The sequence below is a fragment of the Scyliorhinus canicula genome, chromosome 13, assembly GCF_902713615.1.
Source record: "Scyliorhinus canicula chromosome 13, sScyCan1.1, whole genome shotgun sequence".
Lineage (NCBI taxonomy): Eukaryota > Metazoa > Chordata > Chondrichthyes > Carcharhiniformes > Scyliorhinidae > Scyliorhinus > Scyliorhinus canicula.
This window is the reverse complement of record NC_052158.1, coordinates 89,270,796-89,290,190: the sequence shown is the minus strand read 5'-3', so window position 1 is coordinate 89,290,190 and position 19,395 is coordinate 89,270,796.

Sequence of the window (19,395 nt, the reverse complement as noted above, 5' to 3'; positions counted from 1 at the left end):
TCTTATGAATAAGACCACACATTTAGCAAAACTGTGAAAAAGTTTCGGATTGTTATTTTCTTTGCGATAGTTGCAATCCAATTTTTAAAGTTGTTTATCTTCACTTTTTAAACTTTTGCTGATATAATTTCACTTTTATTTATGATTGAGAGAATTGTGCTGCTAACTCATTTCAGTCAAAAAAACCAAATGGGAACAGAAGAAGGAGGGCATGGTAGCACAGTGGTTAGCACAGTTGTTTCACAGCTCCAGGGTCTCAGATTCGATTCCCGGCTTACTGTCTGTGTGGAGTTTGCACTTTCTCCCCAGGTCTGCGTGGGTTTCCTCCAGGTGCTCCAGTTTCCTCCCACAGTCCAAAGATGTGCAGGTTAGGTGGGTTGGCCATGCTAAATTGTCCTTCATGTCCAAAAAGTTCAGGTGGGGTTACAGGGGTGGGATGGAGGTGTGGGCTTGGGTAAGGTGCTCTTTCCAGGGGCCAGTACAGACTCAATGGGCTGAATGACCTCCTTTTGCACTGTTAATTCTATGAGAAGGGGCTAATTGATTGTAATGTATCCCTGTGATAAACACCCATGAGCCGCTAATCCGTCCCCTTCCCCACCAATATTGCAAAATTGGCTGCTTTTGGGATCTCCCTAATAAAGGAGAACCCCGTTTTCTGTTTATTCCTTTCACAGTAATAAAAGCAGGAACTGATGTGTTGGGTAAGCTGGGTCTGCAAAGACTGCGTTTACTGTAGCAGTGAGAGAGACAGGCTTCCAACGCTTGAAGAAATGCAACTTGATTTTATTAAACTCTTAACTATCATACATACTTTAACTGTGGGTTGACACTATGCTGAGTTGACTGGAGACCTGAGGCTAACCTGACCAGACTATCTTACTACCACATGGTGTATGTTCTAGTTGTTGCTCACGGGCTCTGACTGTCTCAGAGGCTGCATCCCAAGAGAGCAGGAAAACTAGTGCCCTCTGGCTTTATAGTGGTTGTGTCCTGTCTGGTGATTGGTTGCTGTGTTCTGTTTGTTGATTGGTCATCCTGTGTGTCAATCACCACCTGTCTGTGCACCATCATATACCTGTGTGTATATTATGCCATCTCCCCCCTTTTTTTTTAAACTTTAAAAAAATGTGTATAGGTCAATAAATAGTGAGAGTGTGTGTGTGTGTGTGTGTAGGAGCCTGACTATATACAAAGTATGTGAACGTATTTACATGGGAAGGTGTCTAGTGCAGATAGAGGGCAGATAACAAATTAGGAAGAAACAATATGTACAAATGTGTAAACGGATCACAAGGTAATGCAACATTCAGTCTACAAATTCAGTCTCTGTGGCGGGCGACGAATTCTGGTTGACCGCCTCAAGGGTGGGTCATGGGCCGCCTGCACTGGAACGGACGGAACTGTCTCCAATGTAGTGCTCGTTAAAGAACTGGCAGATCAGTGGAAGAATGCTCGGTTTGACGCAGATGGTGTCAAGCTCAGACTTTGAAATGAGGTTCGCTGAAGCGCCAGTGTCCAGCCTGAAGCGTATGCGAGCCGTGTTGACCGTAAGGGTGGCACATCACTCATCGTCCGGATCAATGCTCATCACTGGGAGTTGTTTCACCTTATTGGCTGAAAGCATCGTATGCTTGGTGATGATGCCCACCGGGAATGAGGATGTGAGGCCCTCGGTGTCGGGATCTGGAACCATGTCGGAGTCGGAGTCTGCAACGGGTTGCTGTACGGACCGGACGTTCCTGCGCTGTGGCTGGGATTGCTGTGTGTTGGGAAGTTCAGCAGATCTGCACAGGACTGCATAATGGCCAAGCTTGCCACACTGGAGACAGTGTCGGGATTTTGCGGGACATTGCCGCTTTAAATGGGCGGAGCGACAGTTGTTGCACGTCATGGCACCGACGTCAGGATGCTCCATGCGCCACTGTGCATGCGCGGTGCGGTAGAACGATGTGCACACCTGCGCTGTTCGGTCGTCGGCCTCGACGTCCCCTTGGTTGTGGCGCGCATGCGCAGGAGCCCGGGAAAAGCGTGCAAAATGGCCGCCCTCATCCAGACTCAGGCCCTGGAGCTGTTTTACCGCCTGCACCCGCTCCGCATCGTGGGGGCCTTGCCGCGCCGTCTCTGCCGCCTTGATATGGGAGTACCGGTTGGCAGCACGGTAGCATGGTGGGCAGCACGGTAGCATGGTGGTTAGCATAAATGCTTCACAGCTCCAGGGTCCCAGGTTCGATTCCCGGCTGGGTCACTGTCTGTGCGGAGTCTGCACATCCTCCACGTGTGTGCGTGGGTTTCCTCCGGGTGCTCCGGTTTCCTCCCACAGTCCAAAGATGTGCGGGTTAGGTGGATTGGCCATGCTAAATTGCCCGTAGTGTCCTAAAAAGTAAGGTTAAGGGGGGGGTTGTTGGATTACGGGTATAGGGTGGATACGTGGGTTTGAGTAGGGTGATCATTGCTCGGCACAACATTGAGGGCCGAAGGGCCTGTTCTGTGCTGTACTGTTCTATGTTCTATGTTAGTGTGCTTGTGTAGGACGCAGGTCTCGATGGCGATGGTAAGGGTGAGCTGCTTAACCTTAAGGAGCTGCTGGCGAAGGGGATCGGAGTGGACCCCGAAAACGATCTGGTCGCGGATCATGGGTCGGAAGTGGAGCCGTAGTTGCAGAACTGCGCGAGGATACGGAGATGGATTAAGAAGGACTGAAAAGGTTCATCCTTACCTTAAAGCCTCTGCTGGAACACATAGCGTTCAAAGCTCTCGTTGACTTCAATGTCACAGTGGTTGTCGAACTTCAGCAGGACTGTTTTAAACTTTGTCTTGCCCTCGCCTTCGTCAAAGGTAAGGGAGTTAAAGATGTGGATAGCGTGGTCCCCGGCTGTAGAGAGGAAGAGAGCGATCTTCCCAGCATCCGATGTGGCTTCGAGGTCGGTGGCCTCAAGATACAGCTGGAACTTTTGCTTGAAAATCTTCCAGTTTGCACCGAGGTTGCCGGCGATGCGGAGCGGCAGGGGAGGGCGGACGCTGTCCATGTTACCGGATGGCTGATCGCTGGTCAAAGGCTAACTATCTCAAGGTAGGTTCGTGAAACTCGAGCATGACTCACTGGTACCATGATGTGTTAGGTAAGCTGGGTCTGCGTGGACTGCATTTACTGTAGCAGTGAGAGAGACAGGGCACGATTCCCCGCAAGTAATAGTTGTTGTAATCTGAAAATTATCAAGGAGTGCTATGCAATGGGCGCGATTCTCCACTCCCCAAGCTGCACGAGAGAATCACAGGAGGGCCCCACGACTAATTTTACGACCCCCTGGTGCCCCCCCCCCCCCCCCCCCGCGATTCCACCCCCCTCCTTGCGCTTTTCAGTGAGGCAAATCCAGAGTGGGAAGTTGGACCTTGGTAATTTGGTGCAGTGAGGTAATTCGGTGCAGAGAGAGAGAAGGTGCTTTTTCGGAGGTGCTTTTTAACCCTGGTAAGTGACTGGTAAGTAGTTTCTCTTTTTCTTTTCATTGTCTAATTTATTTATTTTTACTTTGAAATTGTAGTTGTATAAGTTTACCTAATGTTTAAGACATGGCAGGAGATCCCAGACCCGTGTCATGCTCCTCGTGTGCGATGTGGGAGCTCAGGGACACGTCCACTGTCCCTGACTCTTTCACGTGCAAGAAGTGTGTTCAGTTGCAGCTCCTGTTAGACCGCTTGACGGCTCTGGAGCTGCGGATGGACTCACTTTGGAGCATCCGTGATGCTGAGGAGGTCGTGGATAGCACGTTTAGCGAGTTGGTCACACTGTTGAGGGAGATGGCTCACCAGGGGAAGGCAGCAGCAGCCAGGTTCATGGCACCGTGGCTGGCTCTGCTGCACAGCAGGGCAGGAAGAAAAATGGCAGGGCTATAGTGATAGGGGACTCGATCGTAAGGGGAATAGACAGGTGGTTCTGTGGACGCAATCGAGACTCCAGGATGGTATGTTGCCTCCCTGGTGCAAGGGTCAAGGATGTCTCGGAGCGGCTGCAGGACATTCTCGGGGGGGAGGGTGAACAGCCAGCTGTCGTGGTGCACATAGGCATCAATGATATAGGTAAAAAACGGGATGAGGTCCTACAAGCGGAATTCAGGGAGATAGGAGATAAACTAAAAAGTAGGACCTCAAAAGTAGTAATCTCAGGATTGCTACCAGTGCCACGAGCTAGTCAGAGTAGGAATGTCAGGATAGGATGAATGCATGACTCGAGAGATGGTGCAAGAGGGAGGGATTCAAATTCCTGGGGCATTGGGACCGGTTCTGGGGGAGGTGGGACCAGTACAAACCGGACGGTCTGCACCTGGGCAGGACTGGAACCGATGTCCTAGGGGGGGTGTTTGCAAGAGTTGTTGGGGAGCGTTTAAACTAATGTGGCATGGGGATGGGAACCGATGCAGGAAGTTGGAAGGTAGTAAAACAGGGACAGAAGCAAAAGGAAGTAAGGGGAAAAGTGCAAGGCAGAGAAGACATAGTCAAAAATCAAAAAGGGCGACAGTACAAGGTACAGTGACTGAGGGGAGCTCAGTGAATAGGCCCAGTAATAACAAAAGGACTAAAACTGGAGATGTTAAGATTCAAAACAGAGGTAAAAAAATCACATAAGTGTACTTTACCTGAATGCTCGTAGTATTCGGAATAAAGTAAATGAGCTGATGGCACAAATCATCGTGAATGACTATGATTTAGTGGCCATTACTGAAACATGGTTAAAGGATGGTCACGACTGGGAGTTAAATATCCGAGGGTATCAAACTATTTGGAAGGACAGAGTGGATGGTAAGGGAGGTGGTGTTGCTCTGTTATTTAAGGATGACATCCGGGCAATAGTAAGGGATGACATTGGTGCTATGGAAGATAAGGTTGAATCCATTTGGGTGGAAATCAGGAATAGTAAGGCGAAAAAGTCACTGATAGGAGTAGTCTATCGGCCACCACATAGTAACGTTATGATGGGGCAGGCAATAAACAAAGAAATAACTGATGCGTGTAGAAATGGTACAGCAGTTATCATGGGGGATTTTAATTTACATGTCGATTGGTTTAACCAGGTCGGTCAAGGCAACCTTGAGGAGGAGTTTATAGAATGTATCCGTGATAGTTTCCTAGAACAGTATGTAATGGAACCTACGAGGGAACAAGCGGTCCTAGATCTTGTCCTGTGTAATGAGACAGGATTGATTCATGATCTCATAGTTAGGGATCCTTTCGGAAGGAGCGATCACAATATGGTGGAATTTAAAATACAGATGGAGGGTGAGAAAGTAAAATCAAATACTAGTGTTTTGTGTTTAAACAAAGGAGATTACAATCGGATGAGAGAAGAACTAGCTAAGGTAGACTGGGAGCAAAGACTTTCTGGTGGAACAGTTGAGAAACAGTGGAGAACCTTCCAAGCGATTTTCACAGTGCTCAGCAAAGGTTTATACCAACAAAAAGGAAGGACAGTAGAAAGAGGGAAAATCGACCGTGGATATCTAAGGAAATAAGGTAGAGTATCAAATTGAAGGAAAAAGCATATAAAGTGGCAAAGATTGGTGGGAGACTAGAGGACTGGGGAATCTTTAGGGGGCAACAGAAAGCTACTAAAAAAGCTATAAAGAAGAGTAAGATAGAGTATGAGAGTAAACTTGGTCAGAATATAAAAACAGACAGCGAAAGTTTTTACAAATATATAAAACAAAAAAGAGTGGCTAAGGTAAATATTGGTCCTTTAGAGGATGACAAGGGAGTATTAATTTTTTTTAAAATAATTTTTATTGAAATTTTGCGATACAAACATTTACCCCTACTACATTTTAAATTATAACACAACAAATCCCCCCTGGAAAATCCTCCCCACGCCCTCCCCCGCGCGCACCCCCCCACCCCCCCCCCCCCCCCCCCCCCCCCCCCCCCCCCCCCCGCGCTATCAGTCTAGCAACCAAACCGTTTTTCCCTTTCTGCCGATGGCCTCGGGCAGTCATTGCCCGCGACCCCCCGCTGACGTGCTCCCTTCGTTGCTATCCCCCCCCCCCCCCCCTTCCCCCCCCCCCCCCCCTTTCTCCCCGGGTTGCTGCTGTTTCGGCCTCCAGTTCCTATCTCTGATCCAGAAAGTCAAGGAAGGGCTGCCACCGCCGGAAGAACCCCTGTACCGACCCTCTCAGGGCGAATTTGATTCTTTCCAATTGGATGAAGCTTGCCATGTCGTTTAACCAGGTGTTAACACTTGGTGGCCTTGTGTCCCTCCACTGAATCAAGATCCTTCTCCGAGCTACCAAGGACGCAAAGGCCAATATTCCGGCCTCCCTTGCCTCCTGTACTCCTGGCTCCACCCCAACCCCAAAAATCGCTAGCCCCCACCCTGGTTTGACCCTGGTTCCCACCACTCTCGATACCGTCCCCGCCACCCCCTCCCAGAACTCTTCCAGTGCCGGACACATCCAGAACATATGTACATGGTTCGCAGGGCTTCCCGAACACCTAACACACCTGTCCTCACCCCCGAAGAACCGACTCATCCTAGTCCCCGTCATATGGGCTCTGTGCAGCACCTTAAATTGGATGAGGCCCAACCTTGCGCACGACGACGACGAATTGACCCTCTCTAGGGCATCCGCCCATGTCCCATCTTCTATCTGCTCTCCCAGCTCCGCTTCCCACTTGTCTTTCAGCTCCTCTATCGGTACCTCCTCCACCTCCTGCATTATTTTGTAGATGTCCGAGACCTTCCCTTCTCCGACCCAGACCCCTGACAGCACCCTATCACTCGCCCCTCTATCGGGAAGCAAGGGAAATCCTTCCACCTGTCGTCTGGCAAATGCCTTCACTTGGAGGTATCTAAACGTGTTCCCCGGGGGGAGCTCAAATTTCTCCTCCAGCTCTCCCAGGCTCGCAAACCTCCCCTCTATGAACATGTCCCTCAGTTGCCTGATGCCCGCCCTGTGCCAGCTCTGGAATCCCCCGCCAGTGTTCCCCGGGACAAATCTGTGGTTCCCTCTCAGTGGCGCCGCCATCAGACCCCCCACTTCCCCCCTGTGTCGCCTCCACTGCCCCCAGATTTTAAGGGTGGCCGCCACTACCGGACTCGTGGTATACCTTGTGGGGGGGAGCGGCCATGGTGCCGTTACTAGCGCCCCCAGGCTTGTATTGCCGCAGGACGCCCTCTCCATACGTTTCCAAGCTGCCCCCTCCCCCTCCATCACCCACTTGCGCACCATCGATGCGTTCGCCGCCCAGTAGTATCCGGAAAGATTGGGTAGCGCTAATCCTCCACTGTCCCTACTCCGTTCCAAGAAAATCCTTCTCACTCTAGGGGTGCCATGTGCCCACACATAGCCCATAATGCTGCTAGTTACCTTCTTGAAGAAGGCCCTGGGGAGGAAGATGGGCAAGCACTGGAACAGAAACAAGAACCTCGGGAGGACCGTCATTTTGACTGACTGCACCCTCCCTGTTAGCGACAGCGGTACCATGTCCCACCTCTTGAACTCCTCCTCCATCTGCTCCACCAGCCTTGAAAAGTTCAGCTTGTGGAGGGTCCCCCAGTTCCTTGCCACCTGCACCCCCAAGTACCTGAAGCTCTTTACTGCTCTCTTATATGGGAGCCGCCCAATTCCCTCCCCCTGATCTCCCGGGTGTATCACAAAGACCTCACTTTTACCCACATTTAATTTATATCCCGAAAAGTCCCCAAACTTCGCTAGTATTTCCATTACCTCCGGCATTCCCCCTTCCGGGTCCGCCACATATAACAACAAATCATCCGCATAGAGTGATACCCGATGTTCCTCCCCTCCCCTTGTCAGTCCTCTCCACCCCCCTGAACCCCTCAGTGCCATCGCCAACGGTTCGATCGCTAATGCAAATAGTAAGGGGGATAGGGGGCATCCCTGCCTGGTACCTCGATGGAGCCCAAAATACTCCGACCTCCTCCCGTTTGTAACCACACTCGCCATCGGGGCCGAATACAGCAGCTTCACCCACTTGATAAATCCCTCCCCAAACCCAAACCGTTCCAGCGTCTCCCACAGGTATTCCCACTCCACCCTATCGAATGCCTTCTCCGCATCCAGTGCTACCACTATCTCAGCCTGACAAGGGAGTATTAATAATGGGAGATGAGGAAATGGCTGAGGAACTGAACAGGTTTTTTGGGTCGGTCTTCACAGTGGAAGACACAAATAAAATGCCAGCGACTGATAGAAATGAGGCTATGGCAGGTGAGGACCTTGAGAGAATTGTTATCACTAAGGAGGTAGTGATGGGCAAGCTAATGGGGCTAAAGATAGACAAGTCTCCTGGCCCTGATGGAATGCATCCCAGAGTGCTAAAAGAAATGGCTAGGGAAATTGCAGATGCACTAATGATGATTTACCAAAATTCACTAGACTCTGGAGTGGTCCCGGTGGATTGGAAATTAGCAAACGTGACACCACTGTTTAAAAAAGGAGGTAGGCAGAGAGCAGGAAATTATAGGCCAGTGAGCTTAACTTCGGTAGTAGGGAAGATGCTGGAATCTATCATCAAGGAAGAAATAGCGAGGCATCTGGATAGAAATTGTCCCATTGGGCAGACGCAGCATGGGTTCATAAAGGGCAGGTCGTGCCTAACTAATTTAGTGGAATTTTTAGAGGACATTACCAGTGCAGTAGATAACGGGGAGCCAATGGATGTGGTATATCTGGATTTCCAGGAAGCCTTTGACAAGGTGCCACACAAAAGGTTTCTGCATAAGATAAAGATGCATGGCATTAAGGGTAAAGTAGTAGCATGGATAGAGGATTGGTTAATTAATAGAAAGCAAAGAGTGGGGATTAATGGGTGTTTCTCTGGTGGCAATCAGTAGCTAGTGGTGTCCCTCAGGGATCCGTGTTGGGCCCATAATTCACAATTTACATAGATGATTTGGAGTTGGGGACCAAGGGCAATGTGTCCAAGTTTGCAGATGACACTAAGATGAGTGGTAAAGCGAAAAGTGCAGAGGATACTGGAAGTCTGCAGAGGGATTTGAATAGGTTAAGTGAATGGGCTCGGGTCTGGCAGATGGAATACAATGTTGACAAATGTGAGGTTATCCATTTTGGTAGGAATAACAGCAAACGGGATTATTATTTAAATGATAAAATATTAAAGCATGCCGCTGTGCAGAGAGACCTGGGTGTGCTAGTGCATGAGTCACAGAAAGTTGGTTTACAGGTGCAACAGGTGATTAAGAAGGCAAATGGAATTTTGTCCTTCATTGCTAGAGGGATGGAGTTTAAGACTAGGGAGGTTATGTTGCAATTGTATAAGGTGTTAGTGAGGCCACACCTGGAGTATTGTGTTCAGTTTTGGTCTCCTTACTTGACAAAGGACATACTGGCACTGGAGGGTGTGCAGAGGAGATTCACTAGGTTAATCCCAGAGCCGAAGGGGTTGGATTATGAGGAGAGGTTGAGTAGACTGGGACTGTACTCGTTGGAATTTAGAAGGGTCAGGGGGAATCTTATTGAAACATTTAAAATTATGAAGGGAATAGATAGGATAGATGCGGGCAGAATGTTTCCACTGGCGGGTGAAAGCAGAACTAGGGGACATAGCCTCAAAATAAGGGGAAGTAGATTTAGGACTGAGTTTAGGAGGAACTTCTTCACCCAAAGGGTTGTGAATCTATGGAATTCCTTGCCCAGTGAAGCAGTTGAGGCTCCTTCATTACATGTTTTTAAGGTAAAGATAGATAGTTTTTTGAAGAATAAAGGGATTAAGGGTTATGGTGTTCGGGCCGGAAAGTGGAGCTGAGTCCACAAAAGATCAGCCATGATCTCATTGAATGGCGGAGCAGGCTCGAGGGGCCAGATGGCCTACTCCTGCTCCTAGTTCTTATGTTCTTATGTTCTCTCGGAAGAATCGGCGCTCGCCGTTTTTCACAGCGACCGGCGATTCTCCGACCCGGATGGGCCGAGCGGCCTGCCGTTTGCGACCGTTTCACGATGGCAGCAACCACACCTGGTCGCTGCCGTCATGAAACGGGTGTGGAGATGCCCGTTTGGGGCTTGTAGGGGGCCTGGTGGGGAATGAGCACCACGACTGTGCTCGGGAGGGGACAGGCCCGCGATCGGTGCCCACCGATTGATGGGCCGGCGTCTCAATCGGACGCACTATTTCCCCTCCGCCGCCCCTCAAGATCAAGCCGCCACGTCTTGCTCACGGGCTCTGACTGCCTCAGAGGCTGGATCCCAAGAGAGCAGGAAAACTAGTGCCCTCTGGCTTTATAGTGGCCGTGTCCTGTCTGGTGATTGGCTGCTGTGTTCTGTGTGTTCATTGGTCATCCTGTGTATCAATCACCGCCTCTCTGTGCACCATCATATACCTGTGTGTATATTATGACAGGAACAGTATCAAACTCCTGCCTCCCCATGCCCTCTTCTCTTTTATCATTCAATTAGATGGACCTTTGAGATGCTTCTTACAAGTTAAAAATCTCAGGGCGTGATTTAACGGGGTAAAGAATCAGAGTCTACATTTGGGCGTGGTTAGCACGGCGTTCCTTGACGGCTGCAGCTGAAGGCGAGGTCCAGACTGCGAGGTGCAGTTGAATCTCACAAGACATCTCAAGCATCGTGAATCTCGCGACAGGCCTCTCGCAAGATTCAACTACCTCATCGCGACACCAATCTGGCATGATGAGGCCCGTAAAATCCCCCCTAAATTCCTGATCTTGAAGTTTTTTTTTTGTGAGGTTTCCAACAGGTCGGAATTTTTTTGTTAAGAGATAAAGTAAATTATTTTTGTATAGGACTGTCATCAGGTAAGCTTTAATGAAGTGATCACCCTGCCCACTCAATCGCACAAGCAAGAGCCCCAAACTGTTTTCATGAGCAAGTTTCACGGAAATAGTTGCAGCAAGCTGCCAGAGGTGGAGAGGAGTAAAACATCCACCAGTTCCTCTGAGGTGGTAGTCTGAAGTACGTCCGTATGGGAGGTGGTATTGGGTGACGAGATTGGGTGGGATGGAGTGGGAGAGACTGTGGGATCTGATCTACTGACAGTAGGTGTGAATATTTGTATGGGACCAGGATGTTCCTTCTGCCCCACAAAACTAAGTGCCATGTTGATTTTATTCCCCATTTGTCGAGCAGCCTTAAGCTGCCACTGGTTCAGACTTTCTGGACTCAAATCCACTGGGCATAGCCCATGTGCCATCCAGTGAACTACCAACATTGATTCAAGGCTCTAGATGGCACGGGACCCAAATTTGTCTATTTAAATAGGCCCACAACTGTTTGGACTGTGTTGTGTTCTATTGTCTTGCTGTTACAATGATGCTCACAGAACTGCTGATGACTTACTTAGAATGATGTAATATTAATTAACACAAGGAAGGCTAACATACAGCATACTATACAGGCTAGGTTACTCAGGAAGTGCCCAATATGCGACTGTCATCGTGTACGCCTTACTACCAACTGGTGTGTCTGCCACATCACGTGACCAAGGTCTGACACCACCAGCTGGTTGGAGGTCGCATTGCTAACTGCATACAATCTTATTCACAGACATATCACAACAGACTGCAGCTCAGTTAATTCAAAGTCGTAACAGGCTGGGAAACACAGAGTCAAGTCAGTAAATAGTGCACCACAATGTTTGTCCCAATGGGGTGAAAATCAACTCCTCGGTAACTTGAGCTGTTTACATTATTCTTGCTGTAGTCTCACCATTTCATTTAGATTGCACACACAAAATGCATAGTTGAGCCACTACTGCAATAATCAATGAACTTTTAGTATTTTGTACCACTGCAAAAGAATTACACTGAAATTGGCTTAGAACCAAAGTTAGTTTCTTTTTTAATTATGCTGTCAACGTTACAAATTAACCTATAAAAATAATAAGAAAAGTTCTCAAAAACTTCAAATTTCCTTTGGTGAATCTGATCACATAGCAAAACAGTTCTTTTGGGAAATGTAGTTTCCCATTCGATATTTTAGAGCAGATGATTTGTTCTGCTCTTTGTCATGAAATTTTAAACACAAGTATAGAGAACGCATTCATGATTTCATTTAACTAGCTAATAGAGAAGAACTTCCTCCATGTGCCTGGCAGATGATCACAAGCAAATCTTTCTGTTATTTTACATTCTGGAAACTTTTATTTGTAATGAATGACTTTTTGTAGTCGACTACTTGCAATGCTTTCTTTCTGCTCATGTTGGAGGACGTTTGCCATTGACCTTGAGGACTACGTTACTCTAAAGTCATTTGAAAAATATCAAAGTATTGACATATCATCCTTACCTGTAAAGTTTTGTACTGTGTACCAGCTTCAACATTCTGCGGCTTACACTCATCAAATTACATATTAAACATTGGAAACAATGGTTGCTTCTAATCCATTATTTTCCCCGTGTCCTGGCTAATATTTATTCCTCAATTAACACCAGAAGAACAGATGGTTATTACCACATTGCCGATTGTCATTTGCTGTATGCAACACATTGCAACAGTGGCTGTACTTCCTCAGCTTTGAAGTGCTTTGAGGTGTCTGGTACATGGTCATGAAAGATGCTACATAAATGTAAACACATCAGTCATGATCAAATGGGCCAATGACCTCATTCTGCTCCTATACCTAATGGTCTTATGGTCTAAATCTTTCTTTCTTGCATCTCCATTATGGAATACTGCTCAGCTGCGCTTCACAGAACAACATTCATATTCTAAGCTCCAGTCAAAAGAACAAAGAACAAAGAAAAGTACAGCACAGGAACAGGCCCTTCGGCCCTCCAAGCCTGTGCCGACCATGCTGCTCGTCTAAACTAAAATCTTCTACACTTCCTGGGTCCGTATCCTCTATTCCCATCCTATTCATGTATTTGTCAAGATGCCCCTTAAATATCACTATCGCCCCTGCTTCCACCACCTCCTCTGGCAGCGGGTTCCAGGCACCCACCACCCTCTGTGTAAAACACTTGCCTCGTACTTCTCCTCTAAACCTTGCCCTTCACACCTTAAACCTATGCCCCCTAGCAATTGACCCCTCTACCCTGGGAAAAAGCCTCTGACTATTCACTCTGTCTATGCCCCTCATAATTTTGTAGACCTCTATCAGGTCGCCCCTCAACCTCCATCGTTCCAGTGAGACCAAACCGAGTTTATTCAACCGCTCGTTATAGCTAATGCCCTCTCTACCAGGCAACATCCTGGTAAATCTCTTCTGCACCCTCTCTAAAGCCTCCACATCCTTCTGGTAGTGTGGCGACCATAATTGAACACTACACTCCAAGTGTGGCCTAACTAAGGTTCTATACAGCTGCAACATGACTTGCCAATTCTTATACTCAATGCCCCAGCTAATGAAGGCAAGCATGCCGTATGCCTTCTTGACTACGTTCTCCACCTGTGTTGCCCCTTTCAGTGACCTGTAGACCTGCACACCTAGATCTCTCTGACTGTCAATACTCTTGAGGGTTCTACCATTCACTGTATATTCCCTACCTGCATTAGACCTTCCAAAATGCATTACCTCACATTTGTCCGGATTAAACTCCATCTGCCATCTCTTTGCCCAAGTTTCCAAACAATCTAAATCCTGCTATATCCTCTGACAGTCCTCATCGCTATCCTCAATTCCACCAACTTTTATGTCGTCTGCAAAGTTACCAATCAGACCAGTTGCATTTTCCTCCAAATCATTTATATATATATAACAAACAGCAAAGGTCCCAGCACTGATCCCTGCGGAACACCACTAGTCACAGACCTCAAATCAGAAAAGCACCCTTCCATTGCTACTCTCTGCCTTCTATGACCCCGCCAGTTCTGTATCCATCTTGCCAGCATATCCCTGATCCCATGTGACTTCACCTTTTGTACCAGTCTACCATGAGGGACCTTGTCAAAGGCCTTACTGAAGTCCATATAGACAACATCCACTGTCCTACCTGCACCAATCATCTTTGTGGCCTCTTCAAAAAACTCTACCAAGTTAGTGAGACACGACCTCACCTCACAAAACCGTGCTGCCTCCAGATCTTTAGAAAGAATAAAAACAGAAAATGCTGGAAAAGAAAACTCAGTTGATCTGGCAGGATCTGTGGAAAGAGAAACAAAGGGCTCGATCTATCTGCTGCATTGCGCCTGAAAGGCAGCAGGGCAGGTAAATGCCAGGAAATCCCTTTTATGGGACTTCCCCGGCTCGCCACACCTCCCGAGATCTAACGCGATATCATGAGATGTCGCGATCTGAATCCTGCCCATTGTGGTTCCTCTATTTTACAAATCTGCATATTAGAGTGACAGAGCTAATCTCACTCTAATATGCACTCCAATGATCAACCTAATGGGTGAGATCTAACCCCCTTGGCATGGTGATCTCGGGTGTGCCATTCAGTGCTAGTCTCCACAAATGGGAACCAGATGGAATGGTACTCGTGGGGGCCGCCAAGGTGCTTGTCCTCTGGGCAAGGTGACAGCTTGACACTATTGGTGCCACATGGGCACCCTGGCAATGTCAGCCTGGCATCCTGGCATTTCCACATGCGTGCCAGCTTGGCACTGCCAAGTTGCCCAGGCAGCACTGCCAGCTTCCAGGGGCACTGCCGGGGCATCAGGCTTGCAGTGCCAGGGTGCCCTGGTGGCACCAGTGGGTGCCAGGCTGGCATTTTCCCTGTTCCAGGGATCGAGGGCATTGGGGGGGTTCCGGGGTTGAGAGATCAGGCAGCCATTTTTAAATGGCAGCCTGATATTCTCCTGCACTGAAGAGTTCTGGCGAACGGAGCCCCTCAGTGCAGGAAACGGGACTGAGTGCGGCTTCATCAGGGTGGTCCTCGCTGAGGTCCCGAATATAACCAGAGTCCCGGTACATAAGATTTTTTTTAATAAATGTTTTTATTCAGTTTTCATATTTTATATTGAACAAATTACAAATTGTTAGGAGAAAGAAAAAAGAAAAAAAACAAACACGCAAAAATTAACATACATATTTACAGGTAAGCATCTTCGTAGTAGTAACTGCGCCCCCCCCCCCCCCCCCCCAACATGTTTATTTAGTTTGGTTTTGGGCCTTAGCTAGCCATCGAACCCCCGTAACGAACCTGTAGCCCCCCCCCCCCCTCCCGCTACCTTCCCCCGACTATTCTTCCTCTTGTACATTGGCCACAAATAGGTCCCGGAACAGTTGCATGAATGGCTCCCACGTTCTGTGGAAGCCGTCGTCCGACCCTCGGATGGCAAATTTGATTTTCTCCATTTGGAGAGATTCCGAGAGGTCGGACAGCCAGTCCGCAGCTCTGGGCGGTGCTGCTGACCGCCAGCCAAACAGGATTCTACGGCGGGCGATCAGGGAGGCAAAGGCAAGGGCGTCTGCCCTCCTCCCCAGGAATAGATCTGGCTGTTCTGAAACCCCGAAGACCGCCACTATCGGGCATGGCTCCACCCTCACTCCCACCACTTTGGACATAACCTCGAAGAAGGCTGTCCAGTACTCCACGAGTCTGGGGCAAGACCAGAACATGTGGGCGTGGTTGGCCGGGCCTCTTTGGCACCGTTCACATCTGTCTTCCACCTCCGGGAAGAACCTACTCATACGGGTTCTTGTTAAGTGGGCTCTATGTACCACTTTTAGTTGCGTCAGGCTGAGCCTTGCGCACGTGGAGGTGGAGTTGACCCTATGCAGTGCTTCGCTCCAGAGTCCCCACCCGATCTCCATCCCCAGGTCGTCCTCCCATTTCCTCCTTGTTGCGTCCAGTACGGTGTCGTCCCTATCTACCAGTCGGTCATACATGTCACTACAGTTCCCTTTCTCTAGGATACTTGCGTCCAGTAGGTCTTCCAGTAGTGTCTGTCGTGGCGGTTGTGGGTACGTCCTTGTCTCCTTTCGTAGGAAGTTTTTGAGCTGCAGGTACCGTAGCTCGTTCCCCCCAGCTAGCTGAAATTTCTCTGTCAGTTCGTCCAGTGTTGCGATCCTGTCGTCCGTGTATAGGTCCCTGACTGTCAGTGTCCCCCCGTCCTGCCTCCACCTTTTGAAGGTGGCGTCGGTCAGTGCTGGTTTGAACCTATGGTTGTTGCAGATGGGAGCCCTGTTCGACATTTTGGTCAGGCCAAATTGCTGCCGCAGTTGATTCCAGGATTGGAGGGTGGCTGTCACCACTGGGCTGCTGGAGTGTTTTTTGGGTGGGGATGGGAGTGCTGCCGTGGCGAGGGCCCGAAGGGAGGTTCCCATGCAGGAGGCCTCCTCCGCACGCACCCACTCAGCTTCTGGCTCCTGGATCCATCCCCTTACTCGCTCGGCTGTTGCTGCCCAGTGGTAGAATTGTAGATTCGGGAGGGCTAACCCTCCCCTGGTTTTTGTTTTTTGTAAGACCTTCTTTGGGATCCTAGCATTTTTACCCCCCCATACGAACGCCATGATGAGTTTGTCCAGCGCTTTGAAAAAGGCCTTGGGGATGTAGATCGGAATGGATCTAAACAGGAAGAGGAACCTGGGCAGTACGTTCATTTTGATCGTCTGAACTCTCCCCGCGAGGGAGAGCGGGAGTGTGTTCCATCTTTGCAGGTCCTTTTTAACTTCCTCCGTCAGGCTGGTGAGGTTCCATTTGTGGATCCCTTTCCAGTCATGGGCTATTTGGATCCCCAGGTAGCGGAATTTATGCCGGGCTTGTTTGAACGGCAGCCCCTTTAGTGCTGCCCCCCCCCCCCCCCCCCCCCCCCCCCCCCCTTGCGGGTGTACTGGGAAGATCTCACTTTTGCTCATGTTGAGTTTGTAGCCCGAGAAGGCTCCAAACTCTTTCAGGAGCGCGATGATTCCGTCCATGCTGCTTTGTGGGTCCGAGATATAGAGGAGCAGATCATCCGCATAGAGTGAGACTCTGTGCTCTCTACCTCCCCTTCGGATCCCCCTCCAATTTTTTGCTGCCCTGAGCGCGATTGCTAGCGGTTCAATTGCTAGTGCGAACAGCAGCGGGGACAGTGGGCATCCTTGTCTGGTGCCCCTGTGCAGCTGGAAGTATTGGGAGTTGGTATTGTTGGTCTGTACACTCGCCATGGGAGCGTTGTACAGGAGCTTTACCCAAGCGGTGAACCCTGTTCCAAGCCCAAACCGCTCCAGTACCTCTATGAGGTATTTCCACTCGACTCTGTCGAAGGCCTTTTCTGCGTCCAGGGAGACGATCACCTCTTGTGTTCTCTCCCCGGAGGGGGTCATTATCACGTTCAGCAGGCGCCTGATGTTCGCGGTCAGCTGTCTACCTTTGACAAAGCCCGTCTGGTCCTCTGTGACCACCTCAGGTACACAGTCTTCTAGCCTTTTGGCTAGGATTTTGGCCAGTATTTTGGCGTCTGCATTCAGCAGAGATATGGGTCTGTATGACCCACATTCCGTTGGGTCTTTGTCTTTCTTAGGTATCAGCGAGATTGAGGCCTGTGCTAACGTGGGTGGCAACGTGCCCCTAGCTAGCGAGTCTGTGAACATCTCCCGCAGGTGCGGGGCCAGCGCTGCCGCAAATTTTTTGTAGAAGTCCGCCGGGAATCCGTCCGGTCCCGGCGCCTTCCCCGCCTGCATGGAGCTAATGCTCTCCATGATCTCTCCCAGTGCTCCGGTACATAAGATAGTGTTTCTCGATGCCGGGAAACACCCGGCTAAATGCGCTCAGTACAGAACTCTGTTCGCATTCGGTTAGACCGCGCTCCCAGAGTTAATGTTTTGAGCTCTGAAGTAGAGTCAAACAGACTGTTTCTCTCTCCATAGGTGATGCCAGATCTGCGAGGCTTTTCCAGCATTTTCTGTTTCTAATTCAAATTTCCAGCATCAGCAGTATTTCCTATAGCTTATCCAAATGTGATCCATTCTAATTTCCAACAAGATTTTTCTTTATCTCCTTTAAATTAGTTAACTAACAGGGTCAATTGCTTTTGCTGAAACTTTTTGTTACATCTGTCCATATTTAGGATTGGGATGGGGACAATATTATCGCAATTTCTAGTCATTTAAACCAATATCCTTGAGTTCCTAGCTTACCTATCAGTCTGCTTATGTCTATATCATCTCCACCTTGTGGTGTTTTGAACACCTGAACCATGCCTCCTTTTACTTTATTTCCTGTAATGGAAACACCTTTAATAATTAAGTTTCCTCTCAAATCTTAGAGTGCAAAGTCCTGGAACCCTTCTTTTCACTCTTCTCTAAATTGACCCCTGCTAGAATGTCTTTTTGATGGCAAGATGTCCAAGACTGCACTCATCATTGTAAATACGGCCTCATCAGTCATAGATCTGTGCAAAGTTATGATGAACTGTCCTCAAGGCCTAATATTTGATTAATTTTATTGGCAGGTTTTCATTGCCTGGAATGTTTTAATGTATAATCAACAACCCGATTCGAATATGTTTCATCCTTCACCTTTGGGAATACAACTTAAATAGAGATGCTTACTGCTTCCCATAGCAATATGCATTATTATACAAGTATTCTAATTCGAATTCTCTTTCTGCACCTAGTGATGCACTAAGGCAGATTTTCATCTGTTCCCATTACTATAAATTCCCAGAACAGGTCACTAGTCGGTTGCCAGGGGCTTATAGTTTGAGGGGCACAACTCCACATCAAGCGTGGCTAACCAGGAGTCTCTCCCACTCTCATCACCTGCCATTGGCACAGTCAACCTGCTTGACTGCACTTTCCTTGGCCATCAGGTCCTGAGGTGGAACTCGAACCCGGAGCATCTGGATCAGAGGCTTGCGCCACAAGACTTCCATTATACAAATATCTTGAATCGATCAAATATGCCTGCACTTATATCAATCAGTCATTTCTTCGCCCATCTATTTAATTGGAACAAGCATTTTTGTATGTTTCCCTTTCCCTTACATTTACATGCCGGCACTATAGTTTAGTATAATCAGCAATTTTCCATTTATGTATGAACTTCTTCAAGTTACTTTGAAATAATGTTAACAACAAAGAGCACTGCTAACCCCATTAGGCACCAGTCCTTTAAGAGAGTTCCCTCCATTTATTATCATGTTCTGCTTTCTTATTGTCAAGTTAGTCGTCAATCCAGCTGGCTAATTCGTCATTAATTCTATTGAACCAATAACTTTTGGTTTTTTTCTTTCAATGCCTGACATGTGGGACGTTATAAAATGGCTTCTGAAAAACCAAGTAAATCATTCCTGCTGGAAGGTACTTAACTACAAAACTCACTACCTCCTCAAAGAATTTGGGTTATGTTGGAACCAGCCTTGTTTACTCCCACGTGACTGACTCAACATCATTGACAGATTTCTGAGGGTGGGTGACTAATCAGTCCACTTTGTTGCAAGATTGAGAACGTTGTGGAGAAGCTTACAGGAGAATTGAAAACAATTTTCATCTGGAACAAATAGCATTGTAAATAGTTTTCAATTCAGGTATTACTTT